The 20,777-nt window shown below is 30.1% G+C and overlaps 1 pseudogene; it reads right to left on the reverse strand.

Moving 5' to 3' along the window:
• Positions 1-6,352: 6,352 nt before the first annotated feature.
• On the reverse strand, positions 6,353-11,507 carry LOC109814880 (soyasapogenol B glucuronide galactosyltransferase-like; annotated as a pseudogene).
• Between the last annotated feature and the right edge of the window lie 9,270 nt (positions 11,508-20,777).

A 20,777-nucleotide genomic window follows, 5' to 3' on the forward strand; every position in this document is an offset into this window, starting at 1 on the left:
ATAATGTCTCAAAATTCATTCGAAAATCATATCCCTAATTTTACTTCATAGGGTTTCCCATGGAAACCTATAGAGCACTCTAATTCATACCAAAACTTATCTATTTTCGAAATCAAACACATTCACACCCAGCAAACGTCAAGGAACACAATAGAAAACTCATAAGTCAAAACAAAAAACATTATAAATTTTCCTGTTGCTCATAGGGTTTTCTCAGGAACCCATAGAACACTCTAATTCAAAACTTATCTAATTTTGAAATCAAACACATATTCACACTCAACATCACACAAGAAACGCAATATAACATTTAGAGAGCAAAATAGAAAACTTTCATATTTTGCCTCACTACAAAAAATATGCAATTTAGTGATCACCAAAATCGGTCGCTAAATTGCTAAAATCGGTCGTTATTTACCTTAGCGGCCGAATTTAATCAATCGTTAAAACCCTGGTCACTAAGCTGTTTAATGATGAAAAAATTTTCGATCGCTGTGTAGCGACCGAAAATTTTGATCGCAAAATGGTTGCGATGATTTTGGTCACTGAAGTATATGGGTCGACCAAATTAGTGACCGAATAAATCAGTCGCTAAATATTTTTTTTTATTTTATTAAATTTTATAGACATAAAAAATTTGGTCGTTACAAACCACTTATATTTGGCCTCTTAAGGATTTTATTTCATAATACTTAACTTTTTATCATGTTTTGTCCTTAATTACACAATTTCTAGAAAATTTCCAAAAGGTCACCCATCCCTATATTACTCCAAGTCAAGCACGCTTAACTGTGAAGTTCTGATGAGATAAGCTACCGAAAAGCAGATGCATGTTGTTAGTATAAGTAGTACAAATTAATTCATTTAAGTCATCCTCAACTATCTAATCATATTTATACTGTCTTTGGATCCTTATCATTTTGGTGTATTCAGACCATTATAAATATATAATAATATATATAATAATTATATTACTAATAATAATAATTATATTATATTTAATTAATCTTTATTTATATATATACTTACTTTTATAATTAACAATCTACTTATTTATATTTAAAATTAATTTTATGATACAATTTAAATTATTTATTATAAATTTAAAAGTTTAAGTAATAATTTATATATTTTAAAATGAGAAGGGATATAATAACACTGGTATAACTTTTACTAAGTATTACACCGCTCAATAACTTTACATTAAATGTAAATTTTGTAAATCCAACCGTCAAATTGAAAGTTCATATCACTTTATATGTTTATATCAAGTTTTGTTAAAATTGAACAACAACTTGAAACTAATCAAAGTGTTATATTTTATTTGAAATGTATAGTCAATTTTGTTTTACAAGAATGAAGTATCAAATCATCTTGAATTCATATAAAATTTTGTATATATGATCTAAGAGTAAAAAAATTTCAATCTAACGGTTGAATTTATAAAATTCACATTTAATATAAAGTTATTGAGCGATGTAATATTTAGTAAAAGTTACACTAATGTTATTATAACCCTTCTCTTTTAAAATATTATTTTTATAAATTAAATTTTAACATTTTAAATAAATTATTAATTAACTTAATATATTTATTCATCTTAAATCTAAGATATAAAATTCAAAAAATGTATTTATCCTTGTTTTATTTTCTAATTATCAACTATTAATAAAATACTAATTTAAAATCTTATCTAGTTATATCATAATATTTTCATATCAAGTTCAAAACTAGATATTAGTTATACAAAAGTATGAAAATCATATAGTAAATTATTAATAAGATTCTAGTTAAATAATTTAAAATAATCAATTTTATCACACAACAATAAAGAAATACTAATAGTTAAGAAAATACATTTGTACTCTTCCTATTAGAAAGAGAGATGATGTTATAATTCTTTTTTTCTCTAAGATATCACATCTCTTCTATCAATAAAATTTAAATATAAAAATTTATTTAAAAGTAAAGTTATCATAAGCTAGAAATATATATTATAAATATGGATCAAAATAAATAAGAAATTTTAAAAAATTCGTATACTCTAATTGAAAAAATGCCTAAAAATCCAATTATAAAAAAAAAGTCTCTAAATATGTTTTCACATAAATAACTATTGGTATTAATTATGTAGGAGTGCATATAAATATCTTTTTTATTATAAATTAATGTCTTGCTCTTAAAAAAAAATAAAATGGGAATGATACTCAACAACAATATTATCATCACTTTTAAGCAATTTATAATTTTTTTAAGTTTTATTTAGCGACCGAATAGAATTTCGTCGCTAATTTTAACTAATATTTAGCGACCGAATTCAATTTCGTCATTAATTTTAACTAATCTTTAGCGACCGAATTAAATTCTATCACTAATTTTAACTAATACTTAGCGTCTGAATTCAATTCCTTCGCTAATTTTAACTATTATTTAGCGACCGAATTGAATTCCATCGCTAAAAATCAAAATTTCTTATTTAACGGTCGAATTCAATTCCGTCACTAATTTTAACTAATATTTAGCGACCGAATTCAGTTCCATCGCTAATTTTAACTAATATTTAGCGATCAGATTCAATTCCGTCACTAATTTTAACTAATATTTAGCGACCGAATTCAATTCCGTTGCTAAAAAATCAAAATTTCTTATTTAGTGACCGAATTCAATTCCGTCGCTAAATTTAACTAATATTTAGCGACCGAATTCAATTTCGTTGCTAATTTTAACTAATATTTAGCGATCGAATTCAATTCCGTCGCTAAAAAAATCAAAATTTCTTATTTAGCGACCGAATTAAATTCGGTCGCAACGTTTTTTACAATTTAGTAGCTAGCGACCGAAATAGCGAATGATTTTCTAGCGATGACTTATTTTGGTCGCTAAATCAGTTGCTATTTTAATTATTCAGAATCGGTTGCTAAATTAGTTACTAAATAGCGACTGATAAATTTTGGTTGCTAATTTCGGTCGCTATTTTGCAATTTTCTAGTAGTGGCCTATTCCTAGAAGCATGCATCAGGCAAGGGATTGGGAGTCAATATTGCTACCCAACAATTATTCTCACACCCCCGAGCGATGTTTGTCACTCCCCCTTACCTGGATAAATAGAAGATGAAGCTAGAGTAGAATCTGGTTGATCTCCTTCTCTTGGTTCTCCTTGGTCTTCAGAGAGTGTGTCAAGGAGCAGTGCCAGAGTCTGCTATTTATAGATGTCAGAAGTGGCCAAAATGACCCGTTGTAGATTCGGAACGGCCCATTCTGGATCCTTTCATCATGTGTTAAATTCGGATCTAGAACAACCCGTTCTGGAGTTGAGTTTTACTCATAATGATCATGTTTGGAACGACCCGTCCTTAAACCAGAACAGCCCGTTCCCAACTAGGGTTATATGCCTTTTTGGTGGTTTAGAATGCCCTGTTCCAGTTTGGGAATGACACGTTTCCAACTAGGGTTTATAGGTCTTTTTAGTAGTTTGGAACGACTCGTTCCAGTTTGGGAAAGACCTGTTCTGGGCTACTAAATCACCCTTATTGGACTTTGGGCCTTCATAAAATTTGTGAAAATTGAGGTGTTACAAAATTCCTCCTCTACCTATTCCCTCATGTGATTTTACATACAAATAAACCCTTGTCCCGTACCTGATTGTGTAAATCCAAATAACTCTGTCTGATTCCTTTCTTAAAATAATCCACTGGGTTGGATCATCTTCCTTCTCTTCGAACTCGCTTCTCTTTTCCTCAAAATAATTAAATAAAATAAATGCATATACAATATAAAATATTTTTCTTCTACAATAATAATAATATATTTCTAACCAAAATATAATAATATAATTTCAATATTAAAATATCCTATAAAATCAATCTTTTAGATTTTAAAATAAAATATATAATTTATCAACTCCTGACTTATCCATTAAAACATGTAAATAATTATTTAAAAATACTTATTTAATATGAACAAAATTATTATTTAAAACATACAAAATAATATTCTCTTATAATAATAAAATAATATTAATCAAATACTATATAATAATAATAATAGTATTTTGAATATAGGGTGTTACATTAGAAATGTCTCAAGTTTTGAATACTCAAAAAGTTTGAAGACAATTTATATTAAAGATAATCAAGATCAAACTTTAGTTTTGTGACAATCAATTATTAATCATGTTTAAAAAGCTGTTCATAATAATATACATTTTTTATTTTGTTATTGTGGTTGATACCATGGGAGACAAATTTGTACTTTTACCAATTATTTTATAATTATATTAATTGTGTTAGGAGCGATCTATATTAAAGATAATTCAATTCAAATTTTAGCTCTATAACTACAAAATTAATAATTAATCATATTGAAAAATTATTAATATAGTGTGATAAAATTAAAACTTAGAAAATCTATTTAAAAGAACTAAATTTATACAATTTAATTACTCTGTCCTTTTATTTTTATTTATAATTTATAATATAATCATAAAATATATCATCTTTGTAAGTATGATTTCAATTATTTTATGAAGAAACTTCTTTGACTGATGTGTCTAACTTCATAGGGAATGATACTTACATATTTGTGGATATTATGTATTTTTTAGTTAAATATTTTTGACTGATGGTAGAATGATCAATTTTGATGATATTAATCATATTATAATAGTTTATACATATGAATATCATTTGTGACTAATATAAAAGTTTATGCTGTATTGTTTTCTTTATGCATATTTTTATTTTATTGTTATATTCTAATTTAATATAAAAAATTTAAAATAATATTTATTTCACAAGTAATAAAAAAATAAAACATCCATATGTACAAATAAAATACCTACTAGTTAGATATATATATATATATATATATATATATATATATATATATATATATATATATTTATTTGCACTAATGAGTGATATATACTTAAATTAGTAATATAGTTTTTGGTGAAATGAGTTTTTCGTGGGACCCCTTTTAATTGTTCTTTCCATTTTAAAATAATACCAAACAGAGGGAAAAAATATCTATTTTCTGTGGCAGTGGGAAACAAATAGGGGAAATAAGTGAATATAATTTTTATATTATTTTGGAGTATGCCATTTTTTTATGGAAAACAAGTTATAAAATGTCATTTCCCTTTGTGTGGGCTTTGATCGTTCATGGATGCGAGACGAAGTTTCGATCACATAATTTCAAAAGCCTTTCACCAATATATATATATATATATATATATATATATATATATATATATATATATATATATATATATATATATATATATATATATATATATATAAAAGAAGAGATCTTTTTACTTTAAAAGTAAGTCTACATAGACTTACTCGGTTTAATAACTCATATTTTATATCAAATTTTAAGGATCCAATCGTCAATTTAAAGTTCTTAATGCATAGATCAAATCTATAAATTTTTAGAAAATTTACAAATCATTTGATATTTCGTAAATCAATGTATAAAACAATTTTATGATTATCCGTCAATTTGAATTAATGAAATTAAGTATCAAGTAATTTTTAATTTTTTTAAAAATTTATAGATTTGATCCATGTATTAAGAACTTTAAATTGAACGGTTGGATCGTTGAAATTTGATGTAGAACATGAGTTATTGAATGGAGTAAATCTATTTAAACTTACTCCTAGAGTAAAAGGATCCCTCCTATATATATATATATATATATATATATATATATAGGAGAATGCTAATATACTCCTACCTATTTTTTAGTGGGAGTATGTTAGCAACCTACACCAAAATTTTAGGACAAAAAAATCACTCATTTCTTTTAATTTGGTTAATTTGTATAAAGGATATTATAGTAATTTAATTTAATTTTAAATAAAAATAAAATATTTTCTCTCTTTTATTAATTTCATTCTTTAAGTCTTTTCTCTATCTTATTAAATTCTTTCTCCAACTTATTTTTCTTTCCTATTAAATTCTTTCTCTACCTTATTTATCTCTCTCTTATTAAATTTCTTTTTTAACTTATTTCTCTCTCATCTCTCATGATGTCTCCTCCCTCTCTCTGAACAAATAAAAATTAATTAATAGAAAAAATAAATAAATTGGAGAATGAAATTAATAAGAGAGAGAAAATATTTTATTTTTATTTAAAATTAATTTAAATTATTATAATATCCTTTGTACGAATTAACCAAATAAAAAAAAATGAGTGATTTTTTTATTTTAAAATTTTGGTGTAGGTTGTTAACATATCCCACTAAAAAATAGGTAAGAGTATATTAGCATTCCCCATATATATATATATATATATATATATATATATATATATATATATATTCTTTTTTTATATTTATATATTTTGCATAAACAACGCAATTATATTTATACATTCTTACACAGCATACCATAGTCTTTTGTAGAAGTAAATCGTGTTAAGAACAACGATATACTTTACATGACACACCAAACAAATTCAGAAGATTTCGATTTCCTAACATAGAATCTTCAAAACATTCAAATGACAAGGTAAAAACTAGAATCTTCTTATATCGAAACAACTCACAAGTAATTAGCTAGTTACCTGAACAAGTTTAGCTTCAAGAAAAACATAGTTGGACGTTTTTCCATTTTATTATCTAAACCATCATCCGCTTCACCTCTTAAAGCACCAAGAATATTAATCCCCTATTTGAATGATCTGATTTGGTTCATCAATTGCCCTAGCCCTAGTTATCTTTAATGATTTGAGCTCATCTAGCAACTGCATCAAGTTGTTGTAAGAGGATCCACCCTCCTCTATGCTCTTCTTGGCAACATCCCCAAGCTTTCTTGCTCTCATCTTCATTTCACTTCTCTCTTCTTTTCCCATAAACTGTTTCACAGCCTTTGCAATCTCTTTCCTTCCCACAATTGCGTTCTCTCCCATCCTTCCCCACAACTTGTTTTCTTTCACTCCAACTGGGACTCCAATCTTCAACACATCAACTACCAATCTCTCATTATAAAACTGCTCAGCAAAAATTGGCCATGTGATCATTGGCAATCTAGCGCACACACTTTCAAGAATGGAATTCCAACCACATTGAGTCACAATGCCTCCTGTGGCAGGGTGCTCCAGTATCTGCAACTGTGGTGCCCAGTTCCATACGATATAACCCTTATGGCTTTCTCTCATCTTCTGCTCAAACTCATGCAGGAAACTGAACTCATTCTCAGTTCCATCATTTTTCCTGATGACCCAGATAAAACTATGACCAGAATGTTCAAGACCATGAGCCAGTTCAACAAGTTGAGCATGAGGGAGCCTAACGAGGCTTCCGAAACTTACATAAAGCACAGACTCCTTTTCCTTTGAGTTTAGCCAGTTTAGCAATTCTAACTCTTGTCAAGGTCATCCCTGTGTTCCCTATTAACCCAGGTTGAAATTGGTCCCAAACTCCAAGATTTGATCCCCACGGTGCTCCTATAAAGTTGCTCATAATCACCTTCCATTTCATGAAAATTGTTGTACACTGCTCCATAGCTTCTTTTCTCTGACTCAAATATTGCATCAAAATAGCCTGTGAGAAAACTCTTAGACCTTTCCCATTCTGGTAGCTGAAGAGGGGTCATCTCTATTGCATGAGGGAAACCAGGAATTATAAACTTGTGAGAATCAGAATGCAACCTCTCATGAGGCTTGTGCTTCCTGATAGAAAGATTGGCACATGAGGAGAAGTAGCTTGAGACGTAATAGTGAAGCCTTGGAATGCCTAGTTTTGCAGCTGACTCCACTGTCCAAGGATAAAACAGTAGAAAAACTAAGAGAGACGAGTAACACTAAAATTGTGGGTGATCGTAGCAACTCACTGTGATTTTTATTGAATAAGAGATGACCTTTAAATAGCCATTGTACAACGTACTGAATTAACAAGAAGATAATAAAATATCTTATCAAATCAAAACTTACCAAAAAACTATCTTATCTAATCTGAAACAAAATAACTCAAAATCAAATAATTCCAGATAACTAAATCGGATATCCCGGATATCTTGGATATCTCGAATATCTCGGATATCTCGGATATCTCGGATATCTCTAGAAATTTAAGATTATCCAACAAAACTCCCCCATAATCTTAAATTTCTCCTTCTTCTTTCATTTCGATGCTTCTTCCACCAGAGCGTGATACTCCTCTGTGTACCATGGCCCCGCGAGCCATGCAACGTCCAGCACCCCCTGCGTCGAGGTGGCCGATGCCTCTTTTGGGACACAAAAATACCCGTTGCTCTTTGGTCCACCTTTAAACCCAGAAAGTACTTCATGATGTCCAAATCGGTCATCACAAACTCCCTCTTCACTTCTTTAAACTCCTCAACTAGCTCAGCTTTACTTCCCATCTCACTCTTCTCAATTGATCCGATCTCCTCATCCGTTGCTTTCTTCCATCTTTCATCAAGTACCACCTCTTCAGATTTTATGTCTTCTGTTCTTGTCAATAGACATACTACATGTAACTCGTCAGTGGAGTTGTAGATGTCTTGCTCCTTTGCTTTGTACTCGGACGAGCTCGGAAAACTTGTTCTTGAATACCCAACACCACGTAGTCCATGCACCAACTCCTTCTTTGATAGCTCGGTCAAACCTCCAATGTTTAAATGCCCAAAACGAGAATGCCTCATCATTGCTTCATCCTTCACGTCTAGCTTTAAGCACTTATTTTGAATGATGTTCATCTCCAGTTTATACATCCGATTCTTTTTCATCTCCACTCGGGCTATTAAACGATCATGCTTGTCCTTCAAATAAAGCACTCGATCCTTCATCAGAACCGAGTTTCCTTTCTCTATCATCTGCCCCATGCTTAAGATGTTATTCTTAAGCTCGGGAACGTAGTAGACATTCCTTATTTCTCCAACTCGTCCATCCTTCTGTATAAACTTGATGGTTCCACGCCCTTTTACCGCCACCTTGGAATCATCCCCAAATGACACGAATCCAGCCTTTACCTTGATGAGTTCATTGAAGAAACTTTCTTCTCCACACATATGATTGCTCGCTCCAGTGTCCAAATACCAAATCGAGTTGTTTAGGCAACTCGAATCAAGCTCGGCTTCTGACTTCTCATATGAGCTTGGAGGCTCAATTGTTGATCTCTCGACGCAACTCAAGTTTAGCTGGACCTCAGAGGCACAACTCGGACGTAGCTTGGTCTCCGAGCTCTGCGTCATCATCAAAATTCCTGCTTCCTCGTCCTCTTCTTCTGTGAGAAGATTCTTCCCTTTTTCTTCACTTCGGCTTTTAGCTCGGCAATACTTTGCTATGTGACCGTATTTGCCACAGTTGTAGCAATTTGCCGATCTGCATTCCTTTGCGTAGTGGCCGAGTTTGCCACACTTATAACATTCCACCTCGGACCTTGGCTGACTTCCTTGGCTACGATCACCTCGTCCTTGTCCACCTCCATGGTCACCTCGTCCTCGACCTCGTCCTTGATCACCTTCATGATCACCTCGTCCTTTGCCTCGTCCTCCATGATCACCTCGTCCTTGTCCTCCTGATCTTCGGCCCTGAGTGTTCCGAGTTTCATTCAAATCAAGTTGCGCCTGTAATGCTTGATCAAGAGTATTCTTCATCTTCCCCCTCCTTTGTTCGTGGGCTTCGAGTGACCCAGCGATCTCTTCCACTGAGAGAACTGACAAGTCCTTTGACTCCTCAATTACGCATGCAATACTCTCGAAATCATCTGTTAATGATCTCAAGATTTTCTCCACAATTCTACTTGCTGGCATTGGCTCCCCATTCCTTCCTAGTTGGTTAGCCACCTTCTCCACCCGAGTTATGTACTCGGATACTTGTTCCTTATCCTCCATCTTCAAACTCTCAAACTCTCCTCGGAGAGTTTGAAGTCGAATCTGTCTGACACGGTGGTTACCTCTGTGCGCAACCTCTAAGATTTTCCATGCTTCCTTTGAAGATGCAGCGTTTGCAATCTTCTCGAAACCTGACTCATCCACGGCATTGTACAAAAAATACAAAGCTGATTTGTCCTTCACTCGTGTCTTTTCCAATGCGGCAATCTGAGCCACAGATTGGTCTTCGTCCTCCTCGGGTTCTTGGAACCCCTTCTCCACTATGTCCCATAGACTTTGGGAACCCAACAGGGTCTTCATTTGTAAACACCAATTATCATAATTGGTTTTCTTTGACAGTTGTGGTACGGTCATTCCATTCACAACCTTTGCCATTACTCTCTCTTTCTTCTCTCTTCCCCCTTCACAGGTGCACACTGTTTTCCTCTCACACTCGGCACTCAGAGCATATAGCTCTGATACCAATTTGTAGAAAAACTAAGAGAGACGAGTAACACTAAAATTGTGGGTGATCGTAGCAACTCACTGTGATTTTTATTGAATAAGAGATGACCTTTAAATAGCCATTGTACAACGTACTGAATTAACAAGAAGATAATAAAATATCTTATCAAATCAAAACTTACCAAAAAACTATCTTATCTAATCTGAAACAAAATAACTCAAAATCAAATAATTCCAGATAACTAAATCGGATATCCCGGATATCTTGGATATCTCGAATATCTCGGATATCTCGGATATCTCGGATATCTCTAGAAATTTAAGATTATCCAACATAAAACATATCTGTGACTATACAATCCGGTTTCAGATCTTGAAATAGAAGCTCAATTTGATCTTTGAGCAGCGATATCCCATGCGTGATTTTATCAATCATTTCTTGGGAAGTGCAATCTTTGAGACTCTCAATCCCATCAGGGAGGCCAACTTGGGCTGCAGGTAATGGAATAAATTGAGTCCTGATGTTGTATCCACAACTGAAGTCAGTGTCTATGGCCTTCTGGAATGTGGAAGCATTAGCAGGAGTAGTGATGATGGTAACACTAACACCATGCTTGGAAAATAGCCTTGCTGTGTCCACCATGGGGATCATATGGCCAGGTGTTAGATATGGAAGAAAAATGACATTAAGTTGGTGCTGTGATTGAGCTTCCATTGCCATAGCAATTGCAGTCTTTGAATGAGAACAACTGGAAATGAAGGATATGTTGTTGTGGGGGGTAACTGGTACTATTTATAATTTTTTTAGATGCATTGGTAATGGTTTTAAAAAGAGGATTTTTAGGCTTTGATTGGATTTGAGAATGGAAAAGAGAGAGTGAAAAAGGAGGGATTTGAAGAGAAAGTGAGTGGAAAGTGAGGTTGATTGGATTAAGGGAAAGTGAGTGGAAAGTGTAGAGAAAGTTTGTGAATGAATTGATTGATGTGATATATAAAAATAGATTTTTTAATTAATAGTTGTGAAAGATTACTATTTTGCCCTTAGGTTAAATTTTTTTTATAATTATTATAATTAAAAGATAAATATATAAATTTTAACTAAAAAAATTATAAAAAACTTAATTTAAAAATAAATTAATTTAAATATTTGCTTTAAATTTAATGATAGATAAAAAATAAAAATTTAAGAGATGAATATATAATTTACACTTTTACCCTTGGATTAAAAATGAGTATAATATTATTTATTGTAATTAATAATAATTACAATAAAATTATATTAATAGGATTTATTTACTAAAAAAATAATAAATAATGATAAGAATAATAATATATATTAGAAAAATAATAAGAATCATAATAAATAATAATGATACTAATTATAATAAATAATAATAATAATATTAATAAAAATAAAAATAATAATATTTATAATAATAAATAATAATAACAAAATATATTATGATAATTATATTTTGTAACATTATTTTATTAATGTTTATGAAAGTGTTATTATTATAATTTTATAAACATGTTTTACTTTATTTTTTTTATATTTCCACTTTTTGATGTTAATATTTAATATATAATACCTTAAATTAAATATAATATTTAATATTAATATTTAATATATATATATATATATATAAATTAAATATTAATATTAAATAATTATATTTAATTTAAGGTATTATAAATTAAATATTAATATTATATATATATATATATATACACGTATTAAAAACAAATTAATGTGCCCAGAACTAGGCATGGCAACGGGGCGGGGCGGGGGCGGGTTTTACGTTCCCCACCCCCGCCCCCGCAAATTTAAACCGCCCCCCGCCCCCGTCCCCGATACCCGCCGGGGATAAAATCTAGGTCCCCATCCCCACCCCCGGCGGGGTTCGGGTTTCCCCGCCCCGCCCCCGCCCCCGCTTTTATTTTTTTTTCTTCTTTTTTTCTTTTAAATAAATATGAACAATTTAAAAAAAATAAAAGAAAAATAAAATAATATAAATTTTTACATATAAATATTTATAATTTTGGTTTATATATATAAAAATAATTTTTTAATTATATTATTAAGCGGGGCGGGGGTGGGGGCGGGTATGGGGACGGGGGCGGGGTGGGTATTAACATCCCCGCCCCCGCCCCCGCCCCCGATTTTATCAATCGGGGAAAACCCGAACCCGAACCCGATAAACACGGGTTTTCCCCATCCAAATCGGGGCGGGTTCGGGCGGGTACCCACGGGGGCGGGTTAGATTGCCATGCCTACCCAGAACGGCCCGTTCCGAAAGTGGAACGGCCGTTCTGGGGTTATAAAGTACTACGCAAAGTGGAACGGCCGTTCTCATAACATGCATTTTTGGAACGGGCCGTTCCGGGGTCGTTCCAGGGCCGTTCCGATTTCTACTGGTAGCGAAAATACCCTGCATAATCGATTATGGTTGCCACATAATCGATTATGGCCTTGCATAATCGATTATGCCTCACCCATAATCGATTATGCAAGGCCATAATCAATTATGTGGCCAATCGATTATGCTCCTTCGTTGAACGTGAATCCTCTGCTGCATGGCACATGCATGGGAGGGGCATTTTCGGATTTTCACAAGTCCTACGTGTCTTTCACCTCTTTTCTTCCCTCTCGTGCGAGGAGAGCAACAGTGCTTCTCCTCGCTTTTCTTCGCCTTTCCATCGTCGCAAATCGGTGGAAACAAACGCCAACTTTTCTCGCCTTTTGTTACTCGTAAACAGTAAATCACCCGAAACAATCACTACGTTAGAGAAATCTTGAGTCTAGACAACTTGTGTGAGAGAAAAGATTGATGTGTAATTTAGGTGACTGATAATGTGATATATAGGATAAGAAGAGTGATATAGAGAAGAGCGATGCTGACATAGAAGAAACTATTAGGCACTTCCCGATCATCCGGTGTTTATGCTACTAATTAATTATTATAAGATATGTAATTATATTTTTCAATCAACAATACAAATTAATAGTACTAAATTATACAGAACTTAGTTAATAAAAATTTAGTTAGAAATTATGTGATTCAATAATACTTAATAATTTATTGTCATGCATTTAAAAATGTTGAGTTCTAAAAATAAAACCCTTAACTTTTTAAGCCTATAAAAATAATGAGTGTTTTATAAATTATTTGGTTAAATTGTTTTTTAACCATTTTATTTTTATTAATTTGTAATTTTGATTTTTTTATTTTAAAATAAAAATATTTAATTTTTTAACTTTAAAACTATGAAATTTTAATCTTTTTTTATTATTAAATTTACATTTATTAATTATTAAGTTTTAATATTTACTCAAACTTAAATAATATAATATTTAGTAATATAACATTTAAAAATAAAAAATTGAAAAAATATACAAATAAATTTTTTATTAATAATATAAATATCAATCATTCATAAAAATAGATACTATTGAAAAAAATTTGTATGTTACTTTTAATTTTTATTCATAAATGTCGTATCACTAAATATTACATCATTTAAGTGATGACAAATTATTATATAATGTTAAAATTTAACAAAGGATCAAAATTTCATATTTTTAAAAATAGGGGACTAAATGTCTCTATTTTAAAATAAAGGGACCAAAAAATGCAGATCAATGAAAATAAAGGAATTAAAAGTACAATTTAGCCAAATTATTTTTATCTATTATTTTAGTTATGATTTATAAAATATTTTTGTATCATAAACATAATAACTTTGTTTTGAAATAGTTTTATTTTATTTTGATTTCATAGAATTAGATACAATAAAAATTTATGTATTATTTTTTGATTTTTTATTATAACATCTTACAAAAATATAAACAAAAATAGTAATTTAACACACACACATACATATATACACACATAGAGACATATATATAGTCAAGTATAAATCTAAACACTTATAGCAAAATTCGTACATTTAATAACTTTATCTATAAAATAAATTTAACCAATCCAACTATTCAATTATGTGAAATTATACTCAAAATCATATATATTAAATTTTACATGATTTACACCTTTCTGGATATGTTATCTAAAAATGGATATTTACATATACTTTAAATATCATATTATACATTAAAATAAAGCAATGTGATGAAATACTAAATAATTTTGGAATCACGTAAAATTTGATGCACATGATCTTGAGTATATTACATATTAGATCAATTAAATTTGTGTTATACAAAAAATTATTGAAAGTATAAGATTTGATGTAAGTGTTAGACTTACATATGGTCTTAACAGATTATGACTCATAAATCAAGTTTGCAAATTTTTTTAAAAAATTAAAACTATTTGATACTTCGTTTCGTTAATTCAAATTGACATACAATTATAAAACTATTTGATAATTTTGGAATCACGTAAAATTTGATGCACATGATCTTGAGTATATCACATAACTCAACGATTAGATCGATTAAATTCGTGTTATACAAAAAATTATTGAAAGTATAAGATTTGATGTAAGTGTTAGACTTACATCTGGGGTTAATAGATTATGTGTAACAGCCCGATTTTCATAGATTGTACGAAGACCCAAAAGCCCAATATGAGTGATTTAGTAGTCCAGAACGGGCCGTTTCCAAACTGGAACGGCCAGTTCCAAACCACCAAAATGGCCTATAACCCTAGTTGGGAACGGGCTGTTCCAAACATGGCCGTTATGAGTTAAAATGTAACCCCAGAACGGGCCGTTTTAGATGTGAAATTTTACGCATGACGAAGAGTCCAGAACGAGCCATTCCGGATTTGAAACGAGTCATTCCAGTCACTCTTGATGCCTATAAATAAAGCGCTCTGGCACTCCTAAAAGGCACACTTATCAGTTCTGACTTTTTTCAGTTTTGACTTCTTTTCCTTCTACATCCTCTGAAGACCGAGGGGAACCCAGAGGAGGAGACCAACCAGATCCTACTCTAGTTTCAACTACTGCTTATCGAGGTACGGGGGAAAATGGGAGATTTATGTGTAGAGTCACATGAGGGAATGGGTGAAGAAGAGTTCCTGTGGAATTTTTAATAATTTTATAATTATTTCTGTTTGGAGAATTATTGGTATTATGAGATTCTGTATGTGTTTAGAATTATGAATATATGATTAATTTGTAAAAATGATGTTATGGAAGAGAGAACGAAATCGTAGAAAAGTGCCTCTAAGTTAGGTTTTGAAAAATTGAGGGTTTTACTATTTGAGTTAAGATTCTACTAAATTGATGATTCTATTAGGTTTTATATTAATTTATAAATATTCTTGTTACATTATTTGGTAAAATTGATGATCTAGATATGGAATGTGGTGTGCTGACTTCGTACAAATGTATACATTATATCTACTGTTTTAATATTGAATTGATAACATGATGTGAGTATATTTACACATTATTACTCATAGATCAAGTTTTCAATATTTTAACAAAATTGAAATTATTTGATATTTCATTTCATTAATTCAAATTGGCATATAATTATAAAAGTATGTTATGCATTAATTTTAATTAATACAATAGGGTATCAAATAGTTTTCATATTTTTCCAAAGTTTACACACTTAATTTGTGTATTATGAACTTTTAATTTAATTGTTATCGTTGAAATTTAATGTAGAACATGAGTTATTGAATTGAATAAATTTATATAAACTTAATCCATTCAATAACGCATATTCTACATCAAATATTAATTATCCAACCATTGAATTGTTAATGTCTAGCTCAAGTATGCAATTTTTTAAAAAAGTTACAGACTTGATTTATGTATTAAAAAATTTTAATTTAAAAGTTGTATCATAAAATTTGATTAAGAACATATGTTATTAAGTGAAATAAGTTTATTTAGACTTATTTTTGAAATAAGTAAATCTCTCTATAAATAAATACACATATATATATATATAAGAGAAAACATGAGAAATTTTTATTTTTTATTTTTATTTTTTTAACACTTGAGGAATATAATAATCTATTAAAAAGAGAAAATTAAAAGATGATTACCACTTTATACTTCTTTTATAATAGGTATAAATTATAAATAATGATTTATGATTAGATAAATATTAGTGACCAATAAAAATCATACCTAGCAGGCTAGCAAATACAAATTAACTTTGATCGTCAAAATATATATATATATATATATATTGTGACACCCTCTACCCCGTTATTAATATACAACAAATATAAGTCACTTATAAATAATACACATACATCATCAATATCACATATATATTCATTTATCATGCAATGATGTCATGATCTTGACTTATAAATGCATGCATGTGGCGCCATAAGGAAGTTTCACATATCATCACTGGTGACCCTAAGGCACACCTGGTTACATCACTGGTGACCCAAAGGTACACCTAGTTACATCACTGGTGACCCTAAGGTACACCTGGTTACAAGTTACATCACTGGTGACCCTAAGATACACCTTGTTAGCATGTTACATCACTGGTATGCGGCCTCAGCGGCACACCTGGAATAATATATGCATATGATGCATGTCATACTATCATAATCTCATTGACTCAATATTTAACTTTTTACATGATTTCATTTAGTACATCATGTCCTCATTTGTCATAGTCTCATAATCATAGTTTGTCTCAATAGTCAATTCTTAGGTCTCATGTCATTTGTCCATATTTCACATGGTCATGTCATCAATACTCCTCTTAAGGTCCGCATAGGTATTCACAGAGATCCAGAGAGCATTCTTATTCATATTAAAACTCATTTATTATTAACATTAATTTCATATTCATTTATTACTTTCAACAAAGAACAAGGTAGAGTAAATAGAAAATCAGACAGAACAACGGCACTTTCAACAAAAACAAAGTAGAATAAATAGAAAATCGGACAGAACAACGGCACCTTCAACAAAAAGCAAAGTAGAGTAAATAGAAATTTAGACAGAACAACGGCACCTCCAACAAAAAAGCAAAGTAGAGTAAATAGAAATTAAACAGAATAACGACAAAGGATTGGGGGCCAATCCGACAAACAACTATCCAACAATTATCCCTACACCCCTGAGCGAGGTTCTCACTCCCCCCCTTACCTGGATAAGCGGAGCTGAACTTAGGCAGAGCCTCCTCCTCTGGATTCCCTCTTCCTTTCTCTCTCTCTTTCTTTCTCTTTCTTTCTCTCTCTCTCTCTCTCTCTTCTCTTTCTCTCTCTAAAATTTCACTTTCTTCCTCTGTATAAAAAATTTCACCCCCTGCCCCTATTTATAGGCAATCTGACGCACCCGGAACGGCCCGTACTGATTCCGGAACGGCCCGTTCCGGATCCTTCAAATCTGGGCAAAATTTGTAACTGGAACGGCCCGTTCCAAAATCGAAACGGCCCGTTCCCAAAAAACCAGAACGGCCCGTTCTGAAATCAGAACGGCCCGTTCTCAATCTCAGAAGAACGGCCCGTTCTCCTTCCGGAACGGCCCGTTCTCCATACCGGAACGGCCCGTTCCAAGGCCGTTCTGGGACTACAAAAACCTCACATTTTCAACATTTGGAACGGCCCGTTCCACTTTTGGAACGGCCCGTTCCGAAACCCAAAATATCCCTATAACTTTATTAAAATTACGAAAATGCCATTAACAAAAATAATAATAATTTGGGTGTTACATATATTCCTTTTGTATGTATTATAAGACACAATATTAAAAAAAATGGTCATTTTTATAAGATATTTAATAATTTTTATTAATGATTAATTTTATTTTTCATTTTTTACACCTGTGAGAATATGTATTTTTATTGTTAAATAATGTGGCAAATAGCCTTGCGTGTCCACCATGGGGATCATATGGCCAGGTGCTGGAAATGGTAGAAATATCACATTGAGTTGCTGCTGTGATTCAACTTCCCTTGCTGGATGAGAAGGATATGTGGTTGTGGTGTGTAAGTGGTACTGTTGTTAACTTTTTGAGATGCACTGGTATTGGTTTTAACCTAAGGAAGAGGATTTTTAGAGAAATCTTGAGTCTATCTAGACAACTTGTGTGAGAGAAAAGATTGATGAGTAATTTAGGTGACTGATGATGTGATATGGCAGAAGAAATTATTAGGCACTTCCCGATCATCCGGTGTTCATGCTACTAATTAATTATTATAAGATATGTAATTGTATTTTTCAATCAACAAGATAAATTAATAGTACTACATTACATATTATACAGAAATAAATTAATAAAAATTTAGTAAATTATATGATACAATAATACTTAATAATTTATCGTCACGCATTTAAAAATGTCGAGTTCTAAAATAAAACCCTTTTTAAGCCTATAAAAATAATGTGTTTTATAAATTATTTGGTTAAATTACTTTTTTATTACTTTATTTTTATTAATTCATAATTTCGATCTTTTTAATTTAAAATAGAGATATTTAATTTCTCTAACTTTAAAATTATGAAACTTTGATTTTTTTTATTAAATTGATATTTATTAATCATTATTTTTTAATATTTATTCAAACTTAAATAATATAATATTTGGAAAAAAATTAAAAAAATATACAAATAAAATTTTATTAATAAAATAAATACTAATTATTCATACAAATATATAATGAATACTTTTTATATGTTATTTTTAATTTTTATCCATATATGTCGAGTCACTAAATATCACATCATATAAGTGGTGACAAATCATTATATAATGTCAAAATTTAACAAAGGAGCAAAATTTCATATTTTAAAAAATAGGGGACTATATATCTATTTTAAAATATAGGGGCTAAAGAATGCAGACCAATAATGTGACACCCTCTATCCTCATACCATAAACACATAATTAATAAATTCTGAGTAACTTAATCTTTCATTATTAAAATACCAAGTCACGTAAAGAGCACCACATCCATAACTTAAACAAATAAAATAATCAGCAAAAATTACAAAAGAAATAAAACTAAGATTTTCAAAATAATTTAATAGAAATAACATCCTAATCTAATTCTATCTATGCCCCGATGTCACATGTCCTATCAAAGTAAAGCCTAAACTTCATCACCAACATCCTTAGCCTCATGCTGATGATCACTTCACTACAAAAAATATGCAATTTAGCGACCACCAAAATCGGTCGCTATAAACCTTAGCAACAGAATTAGCGACCGAATTTAATCAATCGCTAAAACCCTGGTTGCTAAGTTGTTTAGCGACCGAAAATTTCGATCGCAAAAATGGTTGCAATGATTTTGTTCGCTGAAGTGTATGGGACCAAATTAATGACCGAATAAATCGATCGCTAAATATTTATTTTTTATTTTATTAAATTTTATAGACATTGGAAATTTGGTTGCTACGAACCACTCATATTTGGCCTCTTAAGGATTTTATTTCACAATACTTAACTTTTTAGCATATTTTGTCATTAATTACACAATTTCTAGAAACTTCCTAGAAGGTCACCTATCCCTATATTACTCCAAGTCAAGCACGCTTAACTGTGAAGTTCTGATGAGATAAGCTACCGAAAAGCAGATGCATGTCGTTAGTATAAGTAGTACAAATTAATTCATTTAAGTCATCCTCAACTATCCAATCTCATACTTATACTATCTTTGGATCCCTATCATTTTGGTGTATTCGGACCGTTATAAATATATAATAATATATATAATAATTATATTATATTTAACTAATCTTTATTTATATTTATACTTACTTTTATAATTAACAATCTACTTATTTTTATTTAAAATTAATTTTATGATACAATTTAAATTATTTATTATAAATTTAAAAGTTTTACTAAGTATTACACTGCTCAATAACTTTATATTAAATGTGAATTTTGTAAATTCAACCATTAGATTGAAAGCTCATATCACTTTATATGTTTATATCAAGTTTTGTTAAAATTGCACAACAACTTGAAAGTAATCAAAGTGCTCATATTTTATTTGAAATGTATATATTACGTCAATTTTATTTTACAATAATGAAGTATCAAATCATTATGAATTCATATAAAATTTTGTATATATGATCTAAGAGTAAAAACTTTTCAATCTAAGGGTTGAATTCATAAAATTCACATTTAATATAAAGTTATTGAGCGATAAAATACTTAGTAAAAATTATACCGATGTTATTATAACCCTTCTCTTTTAAAATATTATTTTTATAAATTAAATTTTAACATTTTAAATAAATTATTAATTAATTAACTTAATATATTTATTCATCTTAAATCTAAGATATAAAATTCAAAAAATGTATTTATCCTTGTTTTATTTTCTAATTATCAACCATTAATATAATACTAATTAATTTAAAATCTTATCTAGTTATATCATAATATTTTCATATCAAGTTTAAAACCAGATATTAGTTATACAAAAATATCAAAATCATATAGTAAATTATTAATAAGATTCTAGTTAAATAATTTAAAATAATCAATTTTATCACACAACAATAAAAAAATACTAATAG

Source organism: Cajanus cajan, chromosome 4 (genome assembly GCF_000230855.2).
Source record: "Cajanus cajan strain Asha chromosome 4, NIPB_CcT2T_4, whole genome shotgun sequence".
NCBI lineage: Eukaryota > Viridiplantae > Streptophyta > Magnoliopsida > Fabales > Fabaceae > Cajanus > Cajanus cajan.